Source organism: Echinops telfairi, unplaced genomic scaffold, assembly GCF_000313985.2.
Source record: "Echinops telfairi isolate 266 unplaced genomic scaffold, ASM31398v2 ScPeMD7_7472;HRSCAF=8510, whole genome shotgun sequence".
NCBI classification, from domain to species: domain Eukaryota; kingdom Metazoa; phylum Chordata; class Mammalia; order Afrosoricida; family Tenrecidae; genus Echinops; species Echinops telfairi.
In genome coordinates this window covers 6,782,032-6,804,649 of record NW_022111376.1, presented here as the reverse complement: position 1 = coordinate 6,804,649, position 22,618 = coordinate 6,782,032, and the positions used below count along the sequence as shown (strand labels likewise).

At 43.5% G+C, this 22,618-nt stretch overlaps 1 protein-coding gene across 1 annotated transcript in view; it reads left to right on the top strand.

Annotated features, from left to right (window-relative positions):
- AFF2 (AF4/FMR2 family member 2) overlaps positions 1 to 22,618 on the top strand; it is a 604,855-nt gene that overhangs the window by 309,706 nt on the left and 272,531 nt on the right. The window lies entirely within an intron of this gene.

Here is a 22,618-nt window from a genome sequence, read left to right as displayed (position 1 = left end):
GCATTAAAAGACGCCTGTTTTGATGAATTCTGGGTTTTGCTGTAAAATAAGTTGCTTACATAATTAACTATGGACATGCAAATTGGTTTGCCTTTATTCAATATCAGAAACAAAAAAGTGAGTTTGGGAATACAACTTTAATAGTATCAGTGATGGGCATGATGTTAATATCTTTTGTCAATGCCATATTGTAATCATGTTGGCTTTGTATTGTTTATTTTATATTGTTGTTTCACCCTCCCCACCTCCCAGACTCTGATTTCATTTTAAACACTGCCATTTCTTTCCTTCTGCAAAAATATCTCTCCTTTTGCACATGCACTTACACAAACACACATACCTTATAAAAATGCAGGATCCATTGTTCACTGGGATGCACAAACAGAGGGTTTGTAGAAGATTTTCAAAGGCAGGTGTCATGAAACCTTGTGATACAGACATCATTTTACCCCAGAGTTCAAATTTGCTCTTTCTGCATAATGGTACTCAGAGGGAAAATTTGCTTCTTATTGATTGACAGATCGATTTGAAAAATTTGCTCCTGAATTCCTTCCTAGAATCAATCTCTTTCACTAAGTGACAGCCCCTGTGATTCCACAGTTGATAGAGGCAGGGCATGATGTTGGCCAACATTCACGGACTTCTAATAGGATCTGATGGCCCTTTGTGATGGGGGAGGGTGGTGGTGGCTTATGGGTTCAAATAAACCCAGGGGTTCCTTGCAAGAAAGGCCTGCTGATCTATTTCCCAAAGGTCATCACCTGTAAAAACACTGTGGTGCACAATTCTACCCTGACACACAAGGGGACGGCTGGAGTCTTCAGTGATTCCTTGGCCTGGGGATGGGACGACAGAAGGCATTGCCTTATGGTATACCCTTTGCTTTCTGTGATCTTGTCTCTTGTTTGTCTTCTTCTGTTTTTTCTTTTCTTTTTCCCCCCTTCTTTTTAAAAATCATTTTATTGGGGGCTTGTACAACTCTTATCACAATCCATGCATACATCCATTGTGTCAAGCACATCTGTACATTTGTTGCCATCATCATTCTCAAAACATTTGCTTTCTGCTTGAGCCCTTGGTATCAGCTCCTCATATTATCCCCTCCCTCCCCGCTCCCTCATCCCTTATGAACCCTTGTTAATTTATAAATTATTATTTTGTCATATCTTACCCTGTCCGACGTCTCCCTTCACTCACTTTTCTGTTGTCCATCCCCCAGGGAGGAGGTTATATGTAGATCCTTGTAATCGGTTTCCCCTTTCTACCCCAGCCTCCCTCCACCTGTTTTTTATTTTCTTCTTCCATTTTCTTTCTTCCAAACTGAAGTTTCCTGTCTTTTCCATAGCAACAGTGGTTCTAGCTGCTTCAATCTGCAAGAACTTGTTTGATGTTGTTATGAGTGGAGGGGCATTAAATTCATTGTTTTCCATGCAGTTTATGAGGCTATATCATGATGAAAAGAGAAGTGGGCTCAGATCCCCCAGTAGAAATTCAATTCATAATTCCTTATTTCATTAAAAAAATAATTAAATCATTTTACTGTGGGCTTGTACAACTCTTATCACAATCCACACGTACATCCATTGTGTCAAGCACTTTTGTACATTTGTTTCCCTCGTCATTCTCATAAGATTTACTTTCTACTTGAGCCCTTGGTATCAGCTCCTCATTTTTTCCCCTCCCTCCCCACTCCCCCTCCCCCATGAACCCTTGATATTTATAAATTATTATGATTTTGTCATATCTTACACCGCCCGATATCTCCCTTCACCCACTTCTCTGCTGTCCATCCCCCAGGGAGGAGGTTATACATAGATCATTCTAATCTGTTCCCCCTTTTTACCCCACCTTCCCACCACTCTTCCAGCATCACCACTCTCACTACTGGTCCTGAGGGGTTCATCCGTCCTGGATTCCCTGTGTTTCCAGTTCCTATCTGTATCTTACTTACTTGATGCCAAATTCCTTACTTCTTGATGACAAATCAAGAAGATAAACAAAGCATAACGTGTTGCTCTCTGAACAGAAATGGATGGGGGCATATAGAATCCCTTCAGCAGAGGGAGGCTACAGGATTTCTGTTTAGGATAACATAGAATACCTGAGCCTTTAGAGCATTTTAATACCATGCAGAGGATTACTAAGTGGGGTTGTAGACGTCTTTCCTGAGATGGTTTCATAAGCATGGGAGATTCTGATCTGTCAAGGAGTATTTAGGGCAGTGCTCTCTGGGGTAGCTCCAGTTCGATGATCCTGATTATTGTCTTGGCTTTGTGTTCTCCCAGAATTCTCCAGTGGTCAGATATGCCAAAATCAGCACTGAAGTGTGGATACTCCCTTGAGCATGAGTGGCAGTATCTTCCTGCGGTCTTCACTTGTTTAGTTTGTTTGGGCAGTGTTTGCTTTGCTTTATTTTGGGTCCAGCGCAAAAGAGCAAGCCTTAATGTCTGATTTTAGGGACCATAATAACATTGTATTTGAAAAATGGCATCTAAGTAGAGTTCCTCAGCTCTATGTTGTACAGGAGATATAGGTGTTGCCAACATGGACCTTAGAAATGGTTCATTTATTGTACATTGTGCTCAAGAAGTATAATTTGAAGGGTAAGGGACTTTATAATGCCAAAACAGTAATGAAAATTTTTTATAAGAAGACCCAATATGTGTCATTTACATGGATAGATGATGGAGGTAAAATTATTGCAGTCAAGTAAATGATACATATAATTTGTGTGGGTTCCATAATTAAAAATTCACATACTTGCTAAAATTTATTTGCATTGTTTTAAAGCACTTTTGCGTTCATTCAGGGACACACTCAGAGTGACAGGCAACTTGTTCCCCACTGAAACTAGACAAGGTGATGCTCTGCCATCTTCTTTGCAGCCCTCCTGCTGTGCATGCATGTCCTTTTCTCAGTCTATCGGGTGTCACCTTTTCTTCATTTTGGTGTATTTTTCGCTGGTGGTTTCACAGTTTAAAATGACCCTGAGCAGAATCCTAACATGCTGCCCAGTGGTCTTAAGGGCAAAGAAGGCTGTACCTTACTGAGAGCATTTATGCGTTAGACAAACTTCATGCAGGCAGTGCTGCTGGTCAAGATTTCAATGCCAATAGGTTGACAATGTCTATTAAATAAGGTGTTTTAAAGATAAACACACAGAAATCAAGGTTATATATAGATCAGTTGATGAAAATGTTGTGACCAGAGGCCCACAGGAGCATAACTCTCTATTTCCCCTAACACCTGGGATCCACTGTTTGTTAAACTCATGTTTGTCGTGACTCTATACAACATTAACTACCCTGAATAATGAGATTGACTGTCTGTGTGAGCATTATACACTAATAACTTCCTAAATCACTTTATTTGAAAAAAATGACTTCATGGAAGAGAGCGTGCCTGTGATAGAACAAGTGGCGTCAATGTGACCATCCCAGCAAGACTGCTGTTTTCAGGACACAGTGGACAAAATTAATTAAAATCTCTAGGAATGGTTGATCATCAAACCGATAATGTTCCCTATGAACTTCACCTAATTCAGCATATAAAGTTCAAAATACACACACACACACACACACACACACACACACACACACACACGAAAACATCTCCAGTATGTAATTCAGAGGAGAGTTATCCATTCAGCGGTTTAGACAGACAGACTGACTTGCCTCTACACAATGGCAGAGTTTCGTAAGGAATTCTCCCCAAAGACTTCCAGGAACCTTAATCTCAGTCTTAAGAGACGGGGGAATTCCCGAGCGTATGATTTCATAATACCCTTGTAACCACATGCTGAACAAACCCATTTGCTAAGAACTTAAAAGGGCTGACAACCAAATCACAGCCATCTTGATAGAGGGGGATTTTTGGCATTACCGGCACAGTTGGTTATCCTTAATGAAACAAGACAGCTTTATTTTCACAACTTGGCTTGTAATGTAGGTGAAGGGTATGTAATGCTTTTTTAATGAGCAATATTACACAACTATATAACGTGTCACATTTGTAGATATCATTGAAGTCCATTTTATTTCCTTTACCTTCAAAAGCTTCTAGGCGGTACATCAGGAGGACGCTGTATAGCGAGAATCGTTGTGAAGTTTGACTCCAAGGTGATTGAGACTTGAGCTGTCTCTTGTTCCGCCTCAGCTACGTACCTCCCCTGGGCTGCACTTCTCAGAACACACGATTGTTCCCACGCTCGCTGCTTAGGGAGCTCTCTCTCATACTCCTACAGACTGCCTGAAAGAGCCCTGGAGGAATAGTGGCTTACCTGTTGGGCTCCTAGCCACAAGGTCAGCAGTTTGAATCCACCAGTGGCACTGACGGAGAAACATAAGGCTTTCTGATCCCGGCAGTCCCCAGGGGTGCAGTTCTACCCTGCCCTATAGAGTCCCTGTGAGTCGGAATAGACTCAATGGCAAGGGACTCGAGTTTGGTTCGAAACCTTGTATGACCCCTGGTGATACAGGGGATTAAGTGTTAGGCGGCAAAGTGAAAGGTTGATGGTCAAACCCACCAGCTGCTCTGTGGAAAACGATGAGGTTGTTTGTTCCCCCGAAGATTTACAGCTTTGGAAATCCACAGCGGCAGTCCTCATCTGCCCTATAGAGTGGCTGTGAGTTGTAATCCACTCACAGGCAGCGAGGTTTGGCAGCCTCCTTGAACTCAGGTCTCTTGTTGGACATTCACTAAGATCTCTGCCTGTCCTACCCCAGCCTCAGCAGTTAGTGCCTCTTTTGCCTCCCACCATCCGCTCAGGTCCTACAGCTGGCAAACCACCCATCACTCTGACAATAGCATCCTATCACACACGCTTCCTGACTAGCTGGCTGCCCTTGCACGAGGAAAAAGCATCCTTGTTATCGGAAACTGCCCCTTGGCCTGGCGAGCGAACTGAGAGCTCAGATTCAGAGGCCTTCAGTGAATGAAGTTCACACTTCCTCCTGCGCACCTCCCACCGAGGTGAAAGCGTGTGGGTACCACTCCTGCTGCTCTTGCTCTTGCTGGATCTCTGGGGGCTTTCTCTCAAATGGGACCAAACATCCATGCGTGTGTATGTGTGAGCATACACACCACATGCCCATGCAAATGAATGTGAGTTATTGGGATTTTCAGTTGAGAAAGAAGAATGACTTCAGCTACAAAAAAGACTTCACACTGACTTCCCATCTAGGAGAAATTCAAAATTCTTGTGGTGTTCCAGGGCAGAGAATTGGGATTCCTGGCCACAGTCTTTGCTGTGACAGAAAGTTACAGGGGATGGTTCCTGTCCATTGTTTTTATAGTATATTATACAACTAACAGTCACTTAGGAGGCGCGTGGTTCCTCCCAGCCAACAGTATTATCTATGCCCCGAAGGAGGACAAGATTATGGACTAAGGAATTGAATCTTATCCCTCTCCCATGCCTTCTTTTACCCCATCCCTTCCACGATCTCATTTACAGATAAGAGCGTTGAGTTCAGAGAGGCCAAGAAGCTAGATCATGTCCACCTGTTGGACTGAGTATTTCCATCACTCCCAGCAGAATGTTGTGGGGACCCTACTGGGAGAAAACTCCATAGATGAGAAAGCATATTACAAAACAGATCAATGAGCACGTTTTGTTATAAAGTAGCTTACGGTCTAATGCCATACCTGGTGTGGAAAACAGGCTGGCAGTTCCACTTAAAGTTCAACATAGAATGAACATAGGACTGAATAGTCCCACTCCTTGGGATAGACCCCCCAAAGAATTGAAAGCAGGGCCTCCCATAGATACTTGCCCAGCAGCGTCCGCGGGGACAACGCAAGCATTCTTTCACCGATGAAGGAGAAACAAAGTGTGTTGTCTACACGCCATGGGATATTACTCACCCAGCAAGAGAAACAAATTTCAGAGGCATGCCACAAGATGGAAGAACCTCGAAGAGGTGATGCTGAGGGAAAGAACTATTGAGAATAGGGTAAAGCTAGAGGGGCCTTTTTTTGAGGTGACCAGGGGCAGCAATGACAAGAAGGGACACATTGTCACAGAGGCCGGAATTCAGTCAGCCGAGCTACTTGTTCACAGGGGCCTACTGCCGTGTGTGAAGGACCCTCACTTTCCTCTTATTTCATTTTTCTCCTACCTTTCACATTTATTTTCTTATTTCTCTTTTGATTTTGACTCTCCCCCTTCTGCTGTTGCCATTCTTTGAAGCATTCAAAAATGTTTCAGAGCTCTGGCGGCTCTCTGGGTTGCACATTGGGGCCAGTAACATAAAGGTCAGCTGTTTGAAGCCACCAGTCATTTCCTGGGGAAAAGATGAGGTTGTCAACTCTCTTAAAGGTTTATGGTCTTAGAAACCAACAGGAGCACTCTGTCCTATAGGGTCGCTATGAGTTGGAGTCCACTCAGTGGCAGTGGGTTTCCCCTCCCGTCCCTAGTAACCGTCCAATAAGGTGTCTTTCCACGGACAACCTCTTCTTCACTGTTTAAAAGACTGGCCTCATGGAATCTCTGTCCTGTTGTGATAGACTATTTTCACTCAGCGTAATAGCCTCCAGGTTCATGCATGGTCTGAGGGGTTTCACAGATTTGTCCTTATTCTTTAGCATTGTGTAGTATTCTGTTGTGTGGATGTGCCGGAGTTGGTCTATCTATTCTTCCATGACAAGCGTTTCGTTTGTTTCCATCTGTTGGCAATGAACCTGGGTATGCGTCTCTCTGGTGGTGCGCAGTTCTCCCTTCCTTTGGATATGTGGCAAGTAGAGGGATTGCTGAGCCAGATGCTAGTTCTAGTCCCCACCTCCTTAAGGAAGCAGCAAACTGTGTTCCTCGGTGCTTGCACCATTTTGCATCCTCACCAGTATTTGTTTTCTGTTCTGTTTTGTTTTTTTCTGAACTTTGCTATTAAGGTAGGAGTAAGCTGATCCCTCATTTTGTTTTGATTTGCATGCAGTGATTTTTTTTAATCTTGTTATGCAGCATGAATACTTCAAAAGGCTGCAGCTTGCATCCCAATAAATAGAGAGATACCATTATGACCCAGGGATACTACTCCTGGGTTTATAATCAAAAGAAATGAACACAGGAGTGTAAAACCCAAATGTACATCAGCAAATCAGTTGAGAGCCAAAATGGATATGTCCCATAGATTCCCCAATTTATTTGACCTGTGACCCGTTTTCAGGAAAACAAATTACTGAGCACTCCTCTGGCAATTAAAACCTTTTGTACTCTAGCCAACAACCCTAGATCAAGTGTAAGTGACTGCTTTTGCACCCCCTGTCCCACCCACCAGGATTATTCGAGCACCCCCAAGGGGTAGTATCGCTCATTCGGGGAAACACTGATATATACAATGAAAGATTACTCAGCAATAAAGAGAAATGCAGTTCTGGAATTTCTCACCTCACAACCTCACCACATTAGGCCAAATGACATTTCAGACACAATGGACACATTGTATGATCACATTTCTATGAAATATAAATAGGCAAATGTATAGAGATAAAGGCTTATTAGTGGTGACCAGGGGATGTGGCCACAGGGAGTTATTGTTTATGGGGCCGTACATTTCTGTTAAGGGTGACCAACTCTTTGGAAACACACGGTGGTGACGGTTGCACAACATGGGAAAAGTAATGAATGTCACTGAATTGAAGGCCTACAACCCATTGAAATGGCAAGTACCGTATATACTCATGTATAAGCCGAGTTTTCCAGCGCATTTTCAATGCTGTTTTTGTGGTAAAATTAGGTGCCTTGGCTGATATTTGGATCGGCTTATACTCGAGTATATATAGTATATATATATTTCACCACAAGAAACCTTCTTTCAAAAGGCTTGCTGTGAAATTCTTTACAACTTGGACTCACAAGTCTTATGGAAACCAAGGGGCACCTTTTTTCTGAGCGACCTCTACTGGCTCTATTGGGGCCATGGCAGCTCCAACAGCAGGGAGCCTGCCAGGGGGCACCAAGGGTGAGTGGTTTTCACAAACAGCTAGAAGAAGAAGAAACGCAGGTGAAAGGGTCACAGGCAATGCTGATAGAGGGAGGTGTCTGTGTTCCCCACTGATCAACTCTGACAACATTTCAAAATGTACCATATTTGATGTCCCTCTGTGTCACTGTGCTACAGAGAGCCAGTTTTGAGTACGCATGGGAACCACGACCTTCTCCCTGAACTTGGCTCCTAGTCTCCTGTGGGGGGGCTTCCTTCTCAGGGGGACTCCAGAACAGACCTTCAGCACATTTGTGGAACAAGCCGGAAGGATTGCAGGACTGAGGGAAAGGTTCCTCAGACTTCGTCTGCTCATTGAACGAATTCCAAATGCAACTGCCTGCATGGGAAATGATATGCAAAGAAGTCCATTTCAAACACACACACACACACACACACACACACACACACACACACGCACAAAGTTTTGGGGCTGTGTGACCCTCACCGTGCTTTCATGGGGGCGCGGGCTACCTTTACAAGTACCAAACCAAACTCACTGCCATCGAGTCGATGGCAACTCTTACTGACCCTAGAGGTCAGAGGAGAACTGCGCCTGTGCGTTTCCAAGGCTGGAACGGGTTAGAGAAGCAGAAAGCCCCGTCTTCCTCCTGAGGACTGGCTGGTAGTTTCTGACTTGCAGCTGACAGCCCGTCTGGCAACCACTATACCACCAGGGCACAGCTGCTGACAAAATCTCGTGGGTCACTTCCAAACTTTTCCATGTCATCACATCTCTCCATGTTAGACAGCAGTGGGACGTGATGAGGAAAGACCAGGGAGGGCAGGACTTGGAACAGGAATGATCCCCCTAGCCCCATCGTCCAGCATGTGGCAAGGTAGGTACACCAATAATCATAATTCAAGACAGGAACTTCTAAAAGAGACTGAGTAACTTCAGCCAGGTTTACTAGCTCAAGAAGATGGATTGATCATTGTGATCAGTACCCTCTTTCGCCTACCTTCCTGGTATCACCAGTCCCATTCCGGTTCCCGGATTCCATGTGTCATGAGCTCTTAAGTTATCTCTTATCTGTACCTATGCTCATGCTCTGGTCTAGCCCAAAGGAAAAGGCAGGACGGGGGTCATGATAGTGGGGTTGAGGAAGCCTCAAGGAACCAGAGGAATATTGTGTGTTTCATTGGTGCTATACTGCGCCCTGGTTGACTCATCTTTCTTTGTGTCCCTTCTGTGAGGGGATGTCTCATTGTCTACATATGGGGTTTGGGTCTCTGATCCAACCCCGCTCATTCTCAACAATGTATTTTGTTGTTGTTGTTGTTGTTGTTGTTGTTTGTTTGTTTGGGGGCCTTCTGATGCCTATTACCTGATTTGTGGATACCTCATGATCACATAAGCTTGTGTACTTCTTCCATGTGGGATTCTTGCTTCCCTGATAGATGGCCACTTGTTTAACTTCAAGCCTTTAAGACCCCAGATGCTATACATTTTGATAGCCGGGCCATCCACTTGCTTCACCACATTTGCTTATGCACACATTTGTCTTGAGTAATCATATTTTTAATGCAGTTTTTGTGGCAAAATTACGTGCCTTGGCTGCTATTTGGGTTGGCTTATGCTCTAGTATACGTGGTATCTACATATGCACACATCTATGCTTATATCTCTATCCATAGCTTTGCTTCTTAGATCTTTCCTCTGTTCCCTTTTATCTTCCTCCTGCCCCACCTTCAAGGGGTCACTAGTGGGGCGGGGGGAAGAGCTGATACTAAGAGCTCAATAGAACGTAAATGTTTTAAAATGATGATGGCAACATCAGTACAAATATGCTTGATATAATTACGTGGATTATTATAAGAGCTGCCAGAGCCCCCAATAAAATGATCTTTTAATAAAAAAGGAGAAGAAGAAGAAAAAGAAGAAGAAGAAGAAGAAGAAGAAGAAGAAGAAGAAGAAGAAGAAGAAGAAGGAGAAGAAGGAGAAGAAGGTGGATCGCCACCATGGGAACAACAATGGACTTGTGCATAGGAACAATTGTGAGAAGGGAGCAGGCTGTGTTTCCTTCTGTTGTACGCAGGGTTTCTGTCGGTTAGAGAAGACTCCATAGCACCTAACAACACCAACGACAACAATAGCATTCTTAGGAAAAGCTTCAGAAGCAGGAGATGATACCTGCCTTGGGCTCTGAAATAGCATTGAGGTTTGTAGTTACAGATTCAGGCTGCCATGGCAACGCAGTGGGTTAATCTCTGGGCTGCTAACCATAAGATCAGTGGTGCAACCCCACCAGTGGGAGAAAGATGAGGTGGCCTGCTCCTGTAAAGAGGGACTGTCTCAGAAACCGGAAGGAGCACTTGGGTTCTGACCACAAGTGTCCCTCTGAGTCAGAATTGACTCACGGTGGGGAGCTGTGCTAATGCTTTCAGGGGCTGGGGTACACAATAAAGATGCAGAAGAATGGGATGGTAACTTATGCAAATTGCATAATGAGTGATAGTGTAAGGCTATTCCTGAGAAATGGGAGGGCTTGTCATGACTCCTGCATTAAGTCCTGAGAGAATCCAGCCGAAGTCTGAGAAGATGGGAAGAGCCTCAATGGAGAAAGCCTCCCACTGAGCTTCACGAGGCTCGGAAAACATTTTTTAATAGGTATTTTTCTTGACGCGCTTATGATGAATGTTCAGTTGCACACCTATAGGATCTGCAGTTCAGTAGCCTATAAATGCATTTCCCTGCAAGCATATTCATGTGGAAGAGCAGCTTGCATTGCAAGCCTGAAACTGTCATGGTGAAAGGACTTTTTTTACAAGGTTCGCCCGTGGCTTGTCTCTGTGAATGTGGCTTTGATAAAGGTGGTTCTGTGGCACAAGGCTGTTGGATCATACAAGTGCAGGATTCCAAATACCTACTTTTGTTTGAGACTCTCAGATTTTGGTCACCAGCACCAATGCAAAAAGTAAGTACGAGTCCATGATGGGCTTCCTTCCGGGGGTGATAAAGGCATGCTCAGCACTACATCTTCTCTGCTGGAGAAGAATGTGCTCGATGGCACCCCTCACAGGATGAGGATAGCAGGAGGACGCCTGCACATGGACTCTCCAGATGGCTTTGAACTAGTTCCATTTGTACCTTTCACAGTACTAAACCTTAGCCACGAGTACATCCGCATTTTGGGTCCCTTGGGTTGTTCTAGCAACGTTTCCAATGTGGGGGTGGTTTGATGGACTCTGGCAGACAGTATTAAAGTGTTCTTTGCTCCCTCAAAGGGAAGGAGATACTAGTTTTCTGATGCTGGATGTCTAAGGACCTAAGGGCCTGATGTTTTGGCACAAATAGAACAACGACCTGCATTTTCTCCTTCTGACCACTTTCTCCCTCTCTTTTCCATCTGTAAGTGCAAGAGCATGCCCTCTACTTACCATATCGTCCTTACTGGCAATGGACATTTGCAAATCCTTGAATTCATTGAACAGAGATCATCTTTTAGCCTTGCCGTCATCTTGGTTGTATTTTGATTTGGGGGGTTGTTTTTTAATCTCTTTTTAATGTGAATTAAACCAAACTGCCACCGAGTCAGTGACTTAAGTGAAGATTAGGGCAGATCAAATCTTCTTTCAAAAATTCAGGCATCAGAGAACCAGAGCAAATAATCATATCAATGTGAATGGGGGGTGGGGACTGGGGAGGGCAGAGTGGATGCCCAAAGCCCATCTGTAGGCGACTGGATATTCCCTTACAGAAGGGGTGTGGGGAGGAGATAAGCCATTCAGGATACAGTATAGCACTGATGAAACATACAGCTTTCCTATGATTCTTTAATGCTTCCCCCCACCCCTAATTATGACCCTAATTCTACCTTACAAATCTGGCTAGACCAGAGCATATACACAGGTACAGATAAGAGTTCGAAACACCGGGAATCCAGGAGAGATAAACCCCTAGGGTCCAATACTTAGAGTAGCAATACCAGGAGGGGAAGGGGAAGGTGTGTGGAGAAAGGGGGAACTGATCATAATTATCTACCTATAACCCCCTCCCATGGGGATGGGCAACAGAAAAGTGGGTAAAGAGAGACATCAGACAGTGCAAAACATGAAAAAAAATTTATAAATTTTTAAGGGTTAGTGATTGGGGGAGGGCAGGGGAGGGAGGGGGAAAATGAGGAGCTGATACCAAGGGTTCAAGTAGTAAGAAAATGTTTTGAGAAGGATGATGGCAACAAATGTACAAATGTGTTGCCACATGGATGGATGTGTGCATTGTGATAAGAGTTGTATGAGGCCCCAATAAAATGATTTATATAAAAAATTCATGCACATTTTATTTCATGTCATTAACTGCTGTCCCTACAATGTAACATCACTCATTGCACCTCCTCCCTGCATTTCCTGTTTCCATTCCACCTCCTTTCCTAACCTGTCTGTATTGTATCCTTAGGCAAATGCTGTCCTTTTGATCTCAAACTCTTGACCTCCCTGGTGCTATTGTTCCCTTTATAAATCTATCTATTGATTGGCTGAAAATTGAGCCATGGGATGAGTTCATTTCCAAACGTGAAAGGTGATCAAAAGCTATAGACTCAATGGTTGTACCAGGCTCTGTCTGACCAGTGAACCTGGTCTCCGTGATTTTGAGTTTTGCTTAGCATTTTCCTCCCACTCTATCCAAGGCCTTCTAATTTGATCCCTTTTAGAGAGGTTGGAAGTGGTAGCCAGGCTTTGGGTCTCAGGTCTGTGGAGACTGATCATTGTGTAGTTCATTAGTCCCCTGGATTAATTGTTTCCCAGTGTTTTGTTTTAGTTTCATCCTTTTTCTTTTCTCTGGGCTGGGAGAGACCAAGAGTTGCACCCTAGATGGTCACTCATGATCTATTATTCACTCAAGTAGGATGTAGCACACTGTCCTCACGTCCTGGGTTATGGACTGTGTCATTGACCTCAGACCTTATCTGAGATCATGGTCCTGAGACCCCAGGCCCAAGAACTCATTCTGTCAACATATTTGGTTAGGTCTAAGAACATTTCATTACTTTGTCCACTCTCTGGGCCACCACATTCATGGCTATATTTGCAGCCAATATATTTTCAATAAACACACATGTACAAATATATTCTTTGTATATTTCTGTGTATACTCACACTCTCCAATACTATTCAGCCTACATGTCTGTCCAAGCATCTACTTGTAGATCACTTATTGCAGGACTGTGTATACAGTCCCCCCCCTGTATTTTCCATAATTTTGCTTGTATGTTTCTAGGTCTTCCTCTCAGATCATTGAAAATGCCTAAATATTCGTTTGAATTCCTTATCAGGTAGTTCCAATGCATTGGCTCAGTATTTTGATCACTTATTTGAGCTGCTGTTCCTTTGTGTGACTGGAACCATCTGCTGTGCTCAAAACATTGTGGCGTTGCATTTATATGTAATTGGCAATTTATAAATTAGTGTATTCTTTTGTCATTCAAAGATCATTTTATTGGGGCCTCTTACAACTCTTATAACCATCCATCCATCAGTTGCATCAAGCATAGTTGTACATATGTTGCCATCATTCTTTTCCAGACAATGACTTTCTATTGAGCTTGGTATATTCTTAAGCACACACTAACTTTCTCTGGATTGGTGTGATAGAGAATGGGAGTGTGTGCTCCGTTTGTTTACCTTTTCAACAGTTTTATTAGCACCTCCTGCACATGTCATACCATCCACCAATTCAATCTTATCACAAAGAGTTGAATATATGTCACCATATTCAATTTCTAGAACATTTTAATCTTCCTTGTATTCATTGTTGTTCATGTAATTTTTCCCTAATCTAATCGTGGCAAAAATGTGGACAAGAAAATATTTTCCAATTCTAAAACTTCTACTTGTATAATTCAGGGCCGTTGAGTACACTCTTTGTGTTGTGTTCACTTTTTCATGTAATAATTGTGCACAGGTTTGGCTGGGGTTATTTTCTTTCTGTCATAGATCAAGTAGTACAGGTGTAGGTTTGGCCTTTGACCCCTGGGTCTGTTTGCTGTCTCCCACTGGCCTGGTGGGAGGGGTGGGGGACAAAGAAAAATAAACAGATAAGAGCAAATAACAACAGCAAAAAAGAAAATAAGAAAGAAAAAATCAAAACAATCAAGGGACACAAGCAAATAACCACTAGCAAAATAACTAAAATTCAACTAAAAGGGATAAAAGGAAAACCACAATAAACACAGCTAAGGATGGGGGAAAGAAAAAGTGAACAGTCATAGTAAAAAAATATATCTACTAAGAAAATTCAGAAGAAAAAGAGAAGGGAAAAAAGAAAAGAGAAATAGAAGAAGGACGGAGGAAAGGAATGAAAGGAAACAAACAAGGGAGAAGAAAGACAAGGGAAGGAAAAGAAATAAAGGGAAATGGGGTGGTTGAGACCTAGAAGAGAGAACATTCAGTTTGGGGAGTGGAGTGGCCGGCCGAGCACCCTCTCAGCCAAGGAGGTAACCCAAGGCGATGTGGTTCAAGCATCTGACTTTAGACTGTGTGTGGAGCGGAGCTGTCACTGGCAACCACGAGGATCAGGGTGACGACTGACCATATTTGTGGTCACTAAAAAGAAGTGAGAAGTAAGGGGGAGATCGCCAGGTACTGGTGTGGGCTCTTGTGTTAGTGTGTTGCCCTGGGTAAGTGTAGCCTCTTATTAGGTGATAGTCCTGATCAAACCCAGCTTGCAAAAGTTCACAATGTCTCTGCTGGGTCAGGCCAGCTAATAATTCACCCACTCTGGCTGGCTTCCCTCTCCCCCACTTTGCTCAGCTTCTCCTAGTTGGTATTCAGTCTGCGTCCTTGCTCTTTCCTCTGAAGCTCGGGCTCCTGGATTATCATCCATGGGGACTTCATTAGGTCTCTCCTGTCTGTGTTATAGAGGGTCTGAGAACCGTGTCTTCCTAGTCTGCCATCTTGCCAGATTTCTCCTTGTCTATGTTTTGATTGACAGTAATCCAACTAAAGATAGTAGTAAATATTTTTTCTCCTCTCACACCAGGTGATCTTTCGTTAATCTGATTGCAGACTCATTGACTCTCTCGCTGTAACAGATGTTGCATTTGAAGATGGAAATCAATGTTACAGAGCATTAACAGGAGGAGAATTTTAGAGAAGTTTGCCCAAATGATGAGCTGCTTATTTAATGCAGGATGCTTCTGGCCTGCTGTTCTGTGGGGTTGTGTCAATAGATTTCAAAAAATGTGATTTTAAGGAGCAAATACATGATGTGCCATCTATCCCAGATAGCCTGAAGCAGTGAAGACTGAACCCCAGTTTGAACTGAAAGGACAAATGTAAAGTTTACTTCCACAAGACACCTGCAGAATTCATGGAAGAGTGGACATAGGCAAGAGACTGCTGTCCCTATAAATATGTTTTTTGACCCGTAATAGGTTACCACCGGATTTAATAGGTCACATTTCACTGCCTTTATGGGCATCCTTACATCGTCTTTTCATAGTAATTGTCCACACACACACATCTGAGGTAGCAATGTCATGGGCTCTTGCTTTTGTATAGGTTAATGTACCAGATGGGTTTTTTAGACAAAATTATTCATGTGTTTGTTTTTGAAATGTAATATACATGTATCTAGAAAGCGATGCTTGATCCTCAGCTGGCTGACCACTTGGATTTCCCTGACAGTATGCATCGGTTGAGGAAAGGCAGGTGGCTAGTGAGTCTCTAGAACCCCAGGGGAGAGGGTATAAAATTATATGTTGATGAGTTTAACATAGGTTGCGCAAGTCACTGTATGAGTATTTTTAAAGGGTGGTTTATATTTTCAAGGGTTTTTCACCCAAGACCCCTATGAATTTCAAGTATAATATTTGGTTATTTAAATCTTCAGTGAAGAATTCTTCCCCAAGGTCTCATAGATATGCAGTCCTTTGCCCTCTGATTAAAGCCACAGGATGATTTCTTTATAAGATTTCCCAGTAATTGGAGGGGGTAAATTATGTAACTGAGAGTGAGAGGACAGATGCCTTCCTTGTACATTTTATATTGTCATGGACTCACGGTATTTTGGAATCAAGACCAACAAAGGATACAAAGTGTAACTATACTGAGATTAATTGATCAAGAAACCATCGGTTCTAGGGGATTAACATTCAGTTAGCCTAGCATAATGCTGTTCTGCATACTGGTTCAATGAGTGCTATCTCTGTTCTTGAAAGCTTGGGAGTAGCAATGCAAGATACCACTACTGGGCTCTCCTCATATGGATCAAGAGTGAAGGAAGGCAGTCATAGGCTCCAAGAATGTAGTCCACAGGACTAATAGTTCCACACAAACCATGGCCCCTCTTCACCTGAGACCAGAAGAACCCCAGATGGTACCTGGCTGCCACTATGGGCTATTGTGACCAGGGCCACAATAGAATGCCCTGGATAAAATGGAAGAAAGTTGTAGAGCAAAATCCAAATGCCTGAAAGAGGCCTATTTGAAGGTACCCCCTAAGATACCAACTCAGGGTGCCATTGAGGGTAATTTTGCAGATCTTTCAACCAAGGAATAGATTGGCTTACAAAACCAACAATAGCACGCATGAATAATATGATCGCTTAAATGAGAAACTCTCTGAGGCCCCCAAATCAAGATTTGATTGTCTATAAACCCAAGGTGGGAAGGCAAGGTGCGGAAAGGAAACAGGAGCCAGGAAAATGGAGCGGAATGCGAATAATGATGATGTCAACACATTCTGACAATCGTCATCAAGGGCACGGGACAATTTGGATACAAATCATTACATTGAAAGTTTGCCATATAAACTGTCACCTCAAATACAATAAACACTGTGCGTTTTAAAAAAGAAAGAAAAGCAGTCATGGGTGCTGTATGGAAAAACATCTATTTTGTTTTTAACAATGTGCTTAGATAAAAATATAGACTAGAATATTATACTTCAAACTGTTAACCATTGTACTTCATAGGCACAAGTACCAAAGATTTTTATTTTTGGTTCCTGGTGATTTGTAAATGTTAAATAAATACTATGCCTTTCTTTTGTTCTGAGAGAAAAGAAAATTATGCATATCTTTAGAAAGAAGTCATTAGTATGATGAGCTCTGAAAATAATAGTGAGCATACACTTGATTGTGCTCCCTTTTTTGGTGTTTCTTCTCCAAATCTCTGTGAGGAGAAAGTGGTCACACAAGAAAGGCTGCTTCCGTCACGCATATTCACCATCCTCTCATAGCTCCATGGAGAGCCAGGGCAATTTCACCAGCCCTTGTGAAGAGGGCAGTCTCTTGAGCAGTAAATGAGATTCATCCTGGAAATCTGCAGAGTTGTGAAGAGACTTAATCAGAATGACAAATGCAAATGATGAGTATACTATAGAGATGGAAAGCTGCTGTTGGGGGGAGGGGTGGCGAGAATTGTCATCAATTTGGTCAAATGAGCTTTTGTCTCAGTTCTGTGAACCCTTGAGATTTGATGGTGGAAATTAAGATCAAAAGTAGTTTCCCTTTTCATGTCCCAGGTAAAACATGTAGGAAAGTATGTTTGCTCTGGAGGTTCCTTCAATATTAGGAAACAGGGAAAAGGAGCCCCTGCACCTCACGGGACACTGAGCCTCCCACAGAAACTCAGAGCTAGAAATTGTTCTTTTTACAAAGGGTCAGGGTCTTCTGGATGTGTGCCCACCACGCGCCAATGAGTTATTTCACAAGGATCGTCCTGGGCTTTGGGGAGCAAAGCTCCCTTACAATAAGAGTCTATGTGGAATGAAGATTTAGAGCCCATGGCAAATGATCAAAACCCCAACTAGCAACACCTACTGGTCGGAGAGGGTGATTGCCTAGAGCATGTCTTTTTTTTTTTTAACTCACCAATAGGGGTTTATGTTCCAATTCTCCCTGCCCCCAATCCCTGTTTATCAAGCTAACCAAAATATTTAAATGGACCTTAGTCAAGGGCATTCAAATATTGGTTAAACTTGTTTTAAAATTTTATTTGGAGGTAGAAGGAAGACAGCCTCAGATTACAATCACCATCCCCAACTGAGCATGCGATAGACGCCAGATCCTCCTTGTGAGAGGATAAGTTGATGTGGAAGAAAGCAAGCACTCCATTGACTCAACCATTTTCCTGTGCTCAACCCTAGACACTTCGACGATCTTGCTTCTTCCTCCTCTTGCCCCCCTCTTCCTTTCCACCTTAAATGATTTCATGTCCTACCTTCCTTCCTTATTCATCAGCTTTTCTTGAATTTCTCCCCAGTTATAAACAACTTGGCTAGTGCTATTACAATACAGTTGTCGCTTCTTTAAAAAGGGAGGTAGGTGTGGGGGCGGGGAAGCCTATGGTTAGCCAGTACAGTTCTTTCAGAATCTCTCCTCCTTCTCCCTCATAGATACGTGAGGACGTGTTGGGTTCAGATCAGTAGGTTGTGACCTGCTGGGGACTACAACCACGGAGCAATTGTCCAGTGCTTTTTTCTGAGGCAAAAAGGCAGAAAAAAAGCCGTTACCGAACAACTCCTTTGTCATATCATGTAATGAACTTTTGGGGCCTTTAGAATGATCAGAAAGTGGGAGGTGGATGTTATGGGACTGCAATCTGCAGGGTAATTTTTATTGATTGTGTAGCTCCGCTCCTTTGCTGGAGTCGCTGTTATTGCACAATCAACCCCTACTTATTTTCAATGATTCTTCATGCAAATGGGTATGCCTTTAATGAAAAGCTTTAGAGCGCAGTTTAGCCTGCTTTGGTCGTTGATATTAATGGTTAACATCAGGGGAGACATTTGTTACCAACATTGAGTTGGTGGCCAAGACAAAGTTGTCCAATTCGTGTAGGCCACAAAGTCTTGCCAGGTATACTTGTACTAGGCATTTTATAATCTGCATATTGTATTCTGGTATTTGAACTCAGCTTATAAAATTTGAACTATTAAAACTGACAAGCTGGAATAATAATGACCCCTGTTACTGGAATGGCAAATTTGCTTACTCAAGAGGACATGGTTTGTGCTAAATGAGTGTTGGCTTGACCTGTATGACTATCGTTCATTCAGAAACCTTATCCCACTGACTCTGAGATGTCTCTTGGCAGCCCCCTCTTCCAGCTGAGCAAAGTGGGGTCCAAGGCTGGATTTGTTTTCTGTGTCTGCCATAATAAATGCAAACCAACCTAGTGGCTTAAAGGAACCCTGATGGTGTTGTGGGTTAAGTACTGGGCTGCTAACTACAAGATTAGCAGTTCAAATCAACCACTTGCATCAAGGGCAAAAGATGAGGTTGTCTGTTCCCATCAATATTTACAGTCCCAGAAACCTATATCACATCACTCAATAATAGTGATTTGGGGTTTGGGGGTGGCTTAAAATAATAGAAAGAGTGAAATAAAAGTGATGGTAAGGCCATGTTCTCCCCTCCCCACTCCTCCTATCCCCTCCACTTGCTCCAGGGAAGAATCCTTCATTACCTCTTCTGGTTCTTAGTGGCTCCCAGCATTCCTGGGCGGTGACTGCATCACTCCAATCTCCACTTTTATCTTCACATGACTTTGTCTTCTGTGTGTCTGTGTGTTCTCCCCTCTCTGTGTCTGTCCCCAAACTACCTCCGGCTCTCTTATAAGGAATAATTATAAGGATAGCATTTAGGGCCTACATGGATAATCCCAGTTAATATCCCACTTCCATACCATTAACTGAGTTACATCTGCAAAGCCCCTTTCCATGTTAGGTGACATAGACACGGGCTCTGGGGATTTGGATATGGACATCTTTTGGGAGGTCAAAAAGGTCATCCCCATACAAAAAAATGGAAGAACCACAACCAATGAGAATCCCTTCCACTCTAGAATGACGCTAGCGAGCACCTATTGTTATGCCTACCGTTTAAAGTTCCAGAAACCGTGTCCCTGAGATGAGAAGTGTTTGAGCAATTTGTGAAGAAACCATTATAACCAACAGAAAAATAAAAGGGACCTATAATTAGTAGACGGAGGACTTTATTTTTCTGATTTCTCTAGGAGGAAATCAGGGTTTTGCTTGGGAAATTTCATCTTAAATACATTTAGATATTATTTGGATTAACCTATGCTAAAAAAGAATATTTTATTTCATTAGGCATTTCATGAGGTTATTATCCTAATATGTTTAGCATAAAATTTATTAGTGACATGCCCTTTAATTTAGCCTGTCTAATTGGTGCTAATTTAGTTAGATTGCATTAAATTACACCATTTAATGTAGCTATATGTGGGTCAAGAAATCTATTCCAACAAGTTGGATAATTTTTCATGCAGCTGAACAGTGAAGAACTGGCACTGAGGTGGCCAAAAACTGCAATATTCCAAAAGGAGAGTTTTCCTGCCTTTTTGCTACAAAGGCAGCCAGAGCTCCTCTACTGTTCTTTTTTTAAAAATCTGTAATTATGAGCCAATGTACAACTGAGGTACAGAGGATTGACGTTGGTAAGTGGACCACAGTTGTCTTTAGAAAGAATCCCTTTTCCAGCTTTCATTTCATTTCCTATTTGCCATATGAAGGAGTACGTAACAGAGAGAGAGTGAGAGAGAGATCATTTTCCATTGTTAATCTGTATGCCTCTGTCTGTGAACGTTATTGGATAGATGACAGAAGTAAAAGTTATCGACATTTTTCATTTCCCCTTCATTCATACGAAGAAAAGCCAATTGACTTGAGGAAACACGCACTCACAAACACAAAACAAAGGAAGTGCCACTCAGACCCTCCCAGTCGTATGTGGTGGTGAAAATGAAAGATGGAGAGCAGGCAGTGGCTGCAGGGTGGGACAACCCTATGCTTTTCCTGTTTTGCTCCCGGGTCTCTAGTATTGCTGTATACAGCACACATCTCCCATCGATGACTAAACAGGTGTCACAGTGTGACCAAAGCTCACGCTCGAAACTAATAACCACCCCAAGACACGGTTGTAACTTGTCTCTCAGAAGCAAGGGTCTTGGGGGATCCGCCTTCATTCTAGCCTGACCCATCAGTGACTTTTCCTTCAGTGGTCTAACAGAGTTGAAAAGCTGGGGGGGAGCTGCTGAGCTGTAGGCCTAGTGGACAGACAACTCGAAGCTTCTCTTCAAGAAGGCTGGGAAATCAATCCCGGGACTGGACATGCAGGCCTTTAGGAATTGAGTGTGCTCTGCACGGTCGAGGCAGCAGCAGCTCTAGATCATTCCACACATTTCCAGAATAATCTAGGCACCCCCAATTTCCCCAGTAATGGGAGAAAATGGTCCACTAGCCAAGTTGGTGTTACCATTATGCGTGTCTAAAGCAGGAGTCTAGCGAATGTCCCTTTCAGTGGCACAAGAGTCACTGCCTGAGTCTGGGGGTGGGGGGTGGGGGGTGGGGGCGCTACAAGTGTGCAGAGTGCCTTTCCAGAAAGCTTCTGGGAGAACTAGGAAGGTGTAGGGCCACTGGTGGCACCATCTGTCAGGGTTGGCAGTCCTGGCTTTGCCACACACTGACACTCACGTGGGTAGCAAGCACTCATTGCCGCTGCCTTTCTGTGTCTCTGCTTTGCACGAGGCAGCCGAGGGGACATCATCTTTGTTCAGCCACTTGGATTGAGCTCGTGGATGGTTGAGCCCAAGATGTGAGCGAGAGGATGCGGAGATGAGACACACTGGGGCTCGTTGGCAGCATTTTGAGAGAGAGGCCAAAGCAAGTTGATGAGGACATGCTTGACTCCACCTGGCCGGAGACAGCACTCAGGCCAGCAGCATTCTGGCGGATTCTGTGTTTGCCGAACCCTAGAAGGTGACTACATCAGTGAGAGGGGCCGCTCCCTGGCACCTCATGCTCGAGTGTGCCAATGGATTACATAGCACCCACCACATACCGTTCCTTCCTCCTAATAATCAAATTAATTTGACCATTTGGAATCCGATTTCATAATGGGCCTCATCCAAGCTTCTAAATATGCATACTCCACTTTGGAACTGTACATAATTGCTCAATTGCACCTGCAAATCATGTTGTTGGCTCACTAATTATTCAAATAGTGGGGGCAATTCCACAATTGTGTGTGTAATTGTGTTAATTGTTAATGCAGTTAGGTACAGGTGCACCGTGACTAATTGCACATGCAGAAGCAGCTCCCTAACAGCCCACTGCCTCCCCAGGAGGGCGGCCGCTCTCGGAGGCACCACGAGAGTGGGTGCCACACACAAAGCCACAGGCCATCCGTGGGGGTCCATCTGGTGCAGCTTCCACTTGGGAGCCGCCTAGACATGGGAGAAACAATCAGGTCTTTGAGTGAATTCAGCTGCTTTTTGCTTCTCTCCTGAAGCTGCCATCCTCCCCAATGCCCCCCTTCTCCCCTGTGTGCTCTCACCCCACAGGGAGACATCAGACATGCTCAAGTGTCTGCAAGTATGTGCGCGCACACATACACTCACACGCGTACGGGTCAGCCTTTCCTCATCTGTCCCCTGATACTTCTCTTACCTGGTAAGACGAGCTTTTAGTCAGGGGCGTTATTACTCTTGTGCCCTGTCACCCATATGGTTTCAGGAATCCCATTTATCTGAACCTAATATCAGGATATTTATGCCTCTTCCAGCCTAAGATGCAGCCTGGGAGGGGAAATTTAGGTGATTGCTGGAACATTCTGATGGTTTATGTTGATGAGACCGAGATGCGGACTGCTGCCCCAGCCGCACTCACT